Source organism: Crocuta crocuta, unplaced genomic scaffold (assembly GCF_008692635.1).
Source record: "Crocuta crocuta isolate KB4526 unplaced genomic scaffold, BGI_CrCroc_1.0 scaffold179, whole genome shotgun sequence".
Classification (NCBI taxonomy): Eukaryota; Metazoa; Chordata; class Mammalia; order Carnivora; family Hyaenidae; genus Crocuta; species Crocuta crocuta.
The window spans coordinates 1,052,031-1,060,342 of NW_027551568.1; positions in this window are offsets into that span (position 1 = coordinate 1,052,031).

The window sequence follows — 8,312 nt, forward strand, 5'->3', positions numbered from 1 at the left end:
CTCTGTTTCCAGATGCTGCTAGAGCCGGGCCCAGTGCCCCGGAAACCGTTCTGAATGCCGATTGCTTCTTCCTGGGTCACCCGTCCCTCTCTTCTGAGCGCAGTGTGCCTTGCTTCACATCGGAGACCCTCCTCTGTTCCGTGTGGCCCTGCCCGGCCGTTTGTGTGCCATCCCGTTACAGGCGCCCTGTGACGGGTGGGGAGGTCATCATGTCACCTGAAGAGCTCCGTGCAAACGGCGGCGGCGATAGGATGCTTAACCCTCTGCACTTGCCCTCTGGGAAAGCCACCAGGAGCTCGAAGCTGTTGATTTTGGCTTAACTTTCATATTTTCATTTTTCACTCTCTTTCAGTGTTTTCTTTCCTTTCTACCATGATCACGTGCCACCTTCGTTCCTGGGAGACGTTTTGACAGGGAACATGTTTATGCACGAGGGGACTTCGGCTACCGGCCTCTCCCTTCCCGCCTGCCTGTGAGGTGGCTTTGCTCCCTGCGGGCCCCCCTTGCCAGGCCTCCGCTCCCTCCGCTGCCTTTGTCCCTGGGGGTTCACGGGGTTCTTGAAATGCCTTTATTGTCATTTCCATCGGGGTTTCTGGGAGGAGTGGACATAAATGTGAGAAATAGTCTCACGTTCTTTTTATTTTTTATTTTATTTATTTTTTAAATGTTTTTATTTTTAGGAGAGAGAGATAGAGAGACAGCGTGAGCAGGGGAGGATCAGAGAGAGAGGGAGTCACAGAATCTGAAGCAGCTCCAGGCTCTGAACTGTCAGCACAGAGCCCGACGCGGGGCTCGAACCCACGAACCGCGAGATCATGACCTGAGCTGAAGTCAGACGCTCAACCAACTAAGCCACCCAGGCGCCCCTCTCACGTTCTTTTTAAATATAAAAGTTATTTTAGAATTCCTGTCTTCCTGGGGCGCCTGAGTGGCTCAGTCGGTTAAGCGTCTGACTTTGGCTCAGGTCATGATCTCATGGTTCTTGGGTTCAAGCCCCATGTTGGGCTCTGTGCTGACTGCCAGCTCAGAGCCTGGAGCCTGTTTCAGATTCTGTGTCTCCTTCTCTCTCTGACCCTCCCCTGCTCACGCTCTCTCTCTCTCTCTCTCAGAAATAAATAAAACATTAAAAAATTTTTTTAGAATTCCCGTCTTCCCTTTTTGCATCTTGTTCTCTTCTGGGTTTATGTTCTTGCTACCATGTGTTTTTTAGTGTTTGTGAAAGGGATGTGTATACAAAACTCCCTTAGTCCTTGCGGTTCTGAGAGTACATTTGGCCTCACGTTTGAGTGATAATTTTAGTGGGAAATTACTTTCCCTTCACACTCTAAAGAACTCCACCATCACTGCCTGTCTGTGGACGCTCAAAGGTCTGTGTGTGCTGCTTCTCATGCTGAAGTCTGGCAGTGAGCTTATTTTTTTTTTTTTTTTTTTTAATTTTTTAAATGTTTTTATTTACTTTTGAGGGAGACAGAGCATGAGCAGGGGAGGGGCAGAGAGAAGGAGACACAGAATCTGAAGCAGGCTCTGAGCCGTCAGCACAGAGTTGGATGCGGGGCTTGAAATCACGAACCGTGAGATCATAACCTGAGCTGAAGTCAGACACTTGACTGACTGAGCCGCCCAGGAGCCCCTAGTTAGCTTATTCTTTATGGGTTTTAAGATTTTCTTTTTTTCCTTCATATTCTGTAGTTTCAATATGATGAATCCGAATACTGATTTGCTTTTATTTATGTTGCTCAGAACCCTGCTGCTCTTTAGTCCGAAAACATGATTTCCTTTCATCTCTGGAAAAATTTCTATCATTATCCCTTTGAATTTGCCTTTCCCCTGTCCTCCATAGCCTCTCCCAGAACTTCATTAAAATGTGAGCTCCCTGAGGGCAGAGCATCTAATTTCGTGTGTGTGTGTGTGTGTGTGTGTGTGGCAATTATACATAACGTAAAATTTACTGTTTTAATCATTCAGTTCAGTGGTATGAAGCTCATTCACGTTTGTGTGGCATCACCAGCATCCATCTGCAGGACAGGCTGTCTCACCTTCTGAAACCGGCACCCCGTCGCCATTGAACACTAGCTCCTCCCGCCCTTCTCCCCCCATTCCCTTACAGCCACTATTCCACTTCGTATGAATTTGATTACTCTGGGTGCTTCATGTAAGTGCATTCATACAGCGTTTGCCCTGAAAATAAATACATGCATACGTACATACGTGTAAATAAGTTAGGGGTGCCTGGGGGCATCAGTCGGTTAAGTGTCCGACTTCAGCTCAAGTCATGATCTTGTGGTTCATGGGTTTGAGCCCTGTGTCGGGCTTTGCATTGAGAGCGCAGAGCCTGCTTGGGATTCTCTCTCTCTCCCTTTCTCTCTTTTCCTCCCCCATTCATGCTCACACAAGCACTTTCTCTCTTTCTCTCTCTGTCTCAAAGTAAATGTAAATAAACTATAAAAATGGGGAGGGCTCAGTTGGAAGACTATTGGAGTCTTGATCTTGGGGTCATGAGTTTGAGCCCCATATTGGGTATAGCGATTACTAAAAAATAAAAAAAAAAAATAGTGCCTGGGTGGCTCAGTCAGTTGAGTGTCCCGACTCTTGATTACGGCTCACATCATGATCCCAGGGTCATGAGATGGAGTCCAAGCATGGAATCTGCTTGGGATTCTCTCCCCCCCTTCCCCCTCTCCCCCCTCTTCCTCTTCCTCCCTATCTGCTCCTCTCCCCTGCTTGCACACTCACTATCTCTCTCTAAAGTAAAATAAATAAAAAATAAAAAAACAGCATTATTTCTTTAGTGACTGGCTTCTTTCACTTGGCATGATGTTTTCGGGGTTCACGGATATTGTAGTGTGTAATGATGTACTACTCTCCATGGCTGGGTGGTATCTGTCGTATGCACCTACCATATTGTGTCTATTCCTTGCTGATGCACAGCTGGGCTGACTTCATCTTTTGGGTATTATCAGTAATGCTGCTGTGATTGTTGGGTTACAAGTATCTTTTGAGTCTCTGCTTTAAATTCTTTTGGACGAGCAGAATTAAGTTTTTTGGAGCAGTTTCAGATTCATAGCAAGATGGAGAGGAAGGTAGGTACAGAGAGTTCCTGTATGCCCCTACCCCGCCCCCATCCTTAGCCTTACCTGTTACCAACATTCTCTACCAGAGTGGTACCTTTGCTACCCTTGATGAACTTGCATGGATGTGTCATAATCACCAAAGTTCACAGTTCCCATGAGGGCTCACTCTTGGCGCTGTGTGTTGTGTGGTTTGGGGCAGACGTGTAACGGCAGGCGGCCACCCTTGTAGGACTGTTGAGGTATCCTGCACGGTAGCCCCCCTGCCCTGAAGGTCCTCTGCGTTCTGCCTGTTCACCCCCTCTCCTAGCAACCACTGATCTTTTCACTGTTTCAGGATGTCCTATAGTTGTAGTCTTTTCAGATTGAAATCATACAGTGTGTAGCCTTTTCTTTCCCTATGTGCATTTAAGGTTCCTCTGTGTCTTCTCCTGGCTCGATAGCTCATTTCTCTTTAGCGTGAGTAATATTGCATTGTCTGGATGGTATCCCGTTTATTTATTCATCTACTGAAGGATATCTTGGTTGCTTCCAAGTTTTGGCAATTACGAATAAAAGCTGGTATAAACATCTGTGTGCACGGGCACCTGGGTGGTTCAGTTGGTTAAGCATCCGTCTCTTGATCTCAGCTCAGGTCTTGATCTCAGGGTTGTAACTTCAAGCCCTCCACACCCCCAGTGTGGAACCAATCTGTGTGCAGGTTTTTTGTGCACATTAGTTTTTAACTCTTTTGGGTAGATACCAAGGAATGGGGATTGCTAGATGTTATGGTAAGGGTATGTTTTGTTTTGGAAGAAACCACCAGATTGTCTTTCAAAGTGGCCGAACCATTTTTGCATCGCACTAGCAGTGAGTGAGAGGTCTTCTCATGTTCTATCCGTACCAGCATTTGGTGGTGTCCATGTTCGGAATTTTGGACATTTTGATGTGTGTGGAGTTGTATCTCATTTTAATTTGCATTTCCCTGATGACCTATAATATGGCACATCTTGTTGTATGCTTATGTGGCATCTGTATTTCTTTTTTTTTTTTTCTTTGGCCCATGTTTTAGTTGGGTTGTTTATTTTTGTTGAGTTTTAAGAGTTCTTTTTATATTTTGCAGAACAGTCCTTTAAAAAAAATTTATGTTTTTAATTTATTTTTGAGAGTCAGAGACAGCACGAGCAGGAGAGGGTCAGAGAGAGAGGGAGATACAGAATCCAAAGACAGGCTCCAGGCTCTGAGCTGTCAGCACAGAGCTGGATGCGGGGCTCGAACCCACGAACCGTGAGATCATGACCTGAGCCGAAGTCAGACACTTAACCAACTGAGCCATCCAGGCATCCCTTGTTGCTTAAAAAAAAAAAAAAAAAAATTAATGTTTATTTTTGAGAGAGGGAGAGAGAGAGAAAGCACACAAGTGAGTGGGAGAGCGGGAGGGACAGAGAGAGAGAAGGAGACACAGAATCTGAACAGGCTGTAGGCTCTGAGCTGCCAGCGTGGAGCCTGATGTGGGGCTCGAACTCCTGAGCTGCGAGATCATGACCTGAGCCAAATGCAGATGCTTAACTGACTGAGCCACTCAGGTGCCCCGAATAACAGTCTTATATCTGATGTCACTTGGAGATTTTTTCTCTTAGTCTGTGGTTTGTCTTCTCCTTCTGTTGACCTTGTCTTTCACAGAAGGTAAGGTTTTGTTTTTGGTTTTTAATGAAGTACAGCTTATCAGTTATCTCTTTCGTGGATTATGCCTTTAGTATTGTATATAAAAGGTCACTGCCAAACTCAGGGTCATCTAGGTTTTCTCCTGTGTTATCTTCTAGAAGTTTTGTAGTTTAAATTTCACATTTAGGTTGATGATCCATTTTGGGTTAATTTCTGTGAAGGATTAAGGTCTGTGTCTAGATTCTTTTGTTGTTGTTGTATATGGTTGTCCCATTGTGGCAGCACCATTTGTAGAAAAGTCTGTCTTTGCTCCTTTGCCAAAGATCAGTTGACTGTATTTATGAGAGTCTATTTCTGGTCTGTCTATTCTTTCCTGTTGAACATTTGCCTATTATTTTGCCAGTACTACACTAGCTTCATTAGTGTATTGTCTTCATAGGAACCCCAGAAGTCAGGTAGTGTCCGTTCTCCAACTTTGTTCTTTGTTCTTTGTCTATTCTGGGTCTTTCACTCCCCCACATAAACTTTAGACTCAGTTTGTCAATATCCACAAAATAACTTACGGGGATTTGAGTGGAATTGCACTTAGCTTGTAGATCAGTTGGGAAGAACTGACATCTTGCCAATAGGAAGCCATCCTATCCGTGAACATGGAATATCTTTCCATTTGTTTAGTTCTTCTTTGATTTTATTCATCAGAGTTTTATAGTTTTCCTTCAAAGGGACTTGCACATATTATGTTAGATTTATTCCTAAGTATTTCATTTTTTTTGAGTGCTAATGTGAATGGTGTTTTTAAATTTCTTTTCATTTTTTTAATGTCTTATTTATTTCTGAGAGACAGAGACAGCGTGCGCAGAGGGTCAGAGAGAGAGGGAGACACAGAATCTGAAGCAGGCTCTAGGCTCTGAGCTGTCAGCATAGAGCCCGATGCGGGGTTCGAATCTATGAACCATGAGATCGTGACCTGAGCCGAAGTCAGATGCTCAACCGACTGAGCCACCCAGGCGCCCCTTTAATTTCAAATTCCACTTGTTTATTGTTGGTATGTAGGGAAGTGATTGGCTTTTGTATACTAGTCTGGTGTCCTGTAACATTACCATGAATGCTTATTAGTTCCAGGAATTTTTTTTTTATTCTTTTAGATTTTCTGCATAGATGTCATGTCATCAGGGGACAATAATTTTGTTTCTTGCTTTCTAATCTGTATGCTGTATTTTCTTCTCTTGCATTAGCTAGAATGGCAGAATGTTTTTAATCCTATTTTGTTCCATAATGTAACCCCAGCACCTGAAATTTGGTGCCTGGCACATTAGAGGGACTATAATTTTTTTGAAAGAATGAAACATAAATGTTATATCTGTTAATCCCTCTTAAATATTTTACAGGTCTTTATCAGCCATATGCCTTGGTGAGTTGGTCAGATTTATCTTCTAATGTGTTAGTTTATTTCTATATTTAGCTGTGGTAAGTCTGCTATATTCAACCCAACTATTTGAATTCCAATGCCTATTTTTCTTTTCCAAGTCTGCAGATTGTGAGAAAAATAATTTCCTGTTCTTATTCTGTGGAAGACCTTCCCGAGCTAGGCGCCATGCCCAACTTCCTGGCTCTTCCTCTCTGTTGGTGATGGCTTTGCATGTTCTGTAGTCTCTTCCTCATGGTTGACTGCAGCGGGGAGCTCCCCCAGGCACGCTCGGGGTTGCGGAGGCCCTCCTGCCGGCCCTGGGTTGCGGAGGCTCCCCCTTCAGGCCGTGGGGTGCGGAGGCTCCCCCTTCAGGCCGTGGGGTGCGGAGGCTCCCCCTGCCAGCCCTGGGGTGCGGAGGCTCCCCCTGCAGGCTGTGGGGTGCGGAGGCTCCCCCTGCAGACTCCGGGGTGCGGAAGCTCCCTCTGCAGGCTCCTGGGTGTGGAGGCTCCCCCTGCAGGCTAGGGGTTGCAGAGGCTCCCCTTGCGTGGTTTCCAGCTTGCCTCTTTGCAGGCCCTACCAGCGTCATTCATTCTAGAGGTTTTTACTCAAGTTTCTTGGCTNAGGCCGTGGGGTGCGGGGGCTCCCCCTGCAGGCTCAGGGGTTGCAGAGGCTCCCCTTGCGTGGTTTCCAGCTTGCCTCTTTGCAGGCCCTACCAGCGTCATTCATTCTAGAGGTTTTTACTCAAGTTTCTTGGCTCAGGATTTGAGGCATCGCAGCCTCTGAGGCAGATTTCTCCAGAGTGATTCTGTACCCCCAGTGTTCTCTGGCGGGTATTTGCTGAGGGCTGTGCCCCGGGCTGGCCCTCGGCTCAGATGCTGAGGACACTGACAGTAGACACACTGGTCTGCACTGGGCTGTGCCTGCTCTTCCTCCATAGTGTTCAGAGCTACTGTATGAAGTCAGTCCTCCGTCCCCAGGAGCTGGGTGTGGAGGAGAGCGTATTGTCACTTGCACAGTTAATAAGCATTAGAGCCCAGATTGCAGCCGAGGCAGCGGCCTCCATGCTATGCCCTAAGCCGGTCTGGCCACCTGCCCTCCACACCCTTCTGATCTGCTACAGGCTCTATTTGGGGACTCAGGAGCCCCAAGCCCTCACTGTGTCCCTGAGATCTGTATCACAGCTGCCGGCTCTGCCCTGTGAGGCTGGTTGCTGTTGGCTTCTCAGTCCTGGACCTGGAGATTTCCCTTCCTTGCTCTGAATTAGGCAGTATAGCTGACTTTTTTCTTTAAAAAATATGTGACCACCTTCACCAAAACTGTTGTGTGTTAAAAGGGTGACGTCGCATTAGTGGAGCTGCTGATACCGAATCATCATTTTTGGGTAAATCCTCTTTGATGTCTTATTTTAGAGTAGTAATGACTGCGTTTGATTTACTTCTATTTTGTGATATTTACAATGTGTTTTACTGATTTGGATCTATAGCTCTCTTGCTTGCATTTTTCTGGTTTTGGTATGAGAGTTATGCCAGCCTTCTATAATGTTTTGGGAAACTTTCCAGTATTTTTTGTGTTCTGGAGTAATTTAAACAGTGGGAATATTTATGTGATGCATGATGCACAGCAGTTGGAAAGACGGAGCTCGACTTGTATGTGCCACCTTGGGGCAGCAGAGGTTGGTTGATCCATGAGCTTGCAGGTCAGATACCTTTGTGTATGATAGCGTTTATACAAATACAGACCCGCGAAACCGCTCACTCTGTCAGCGAATGCGCACTTGAGGCTGGAAGGATGCACGGTGAGCTTGTAATGGGAATCGTCTCTGAGGAAGAGTAAAGGAGACTGTTCTTCAAGAATAGGCAGACCTCAGCTTTATTTGCTTGTTCCTTGAACCCACACCTGTGGGAGGCGGCACCTGGGTCAGCTGGCCACCGCCCCTCTGCCTTCCTGCTTTATGACTTGGCTGTCGTGGTCTCTGTGCTGGTGAGATGGGACGTGAATACCCGGCTCACTCATGCCATCGTGGGTGGCGGGTGGTCTGACCGGAGGAACCTGCTCTCCCTCCTGGGGCCGCTTCCTTTTCTAGTTCTCAGGTACCGAGCACCCCAGAGTAAGCCTCAAGCCACCTAATCTGTAGGTGCTGTTATCTGGAGTTCTCTGTCTCTTTCTTTCTGCCCACCCCCCCCCCCCACATA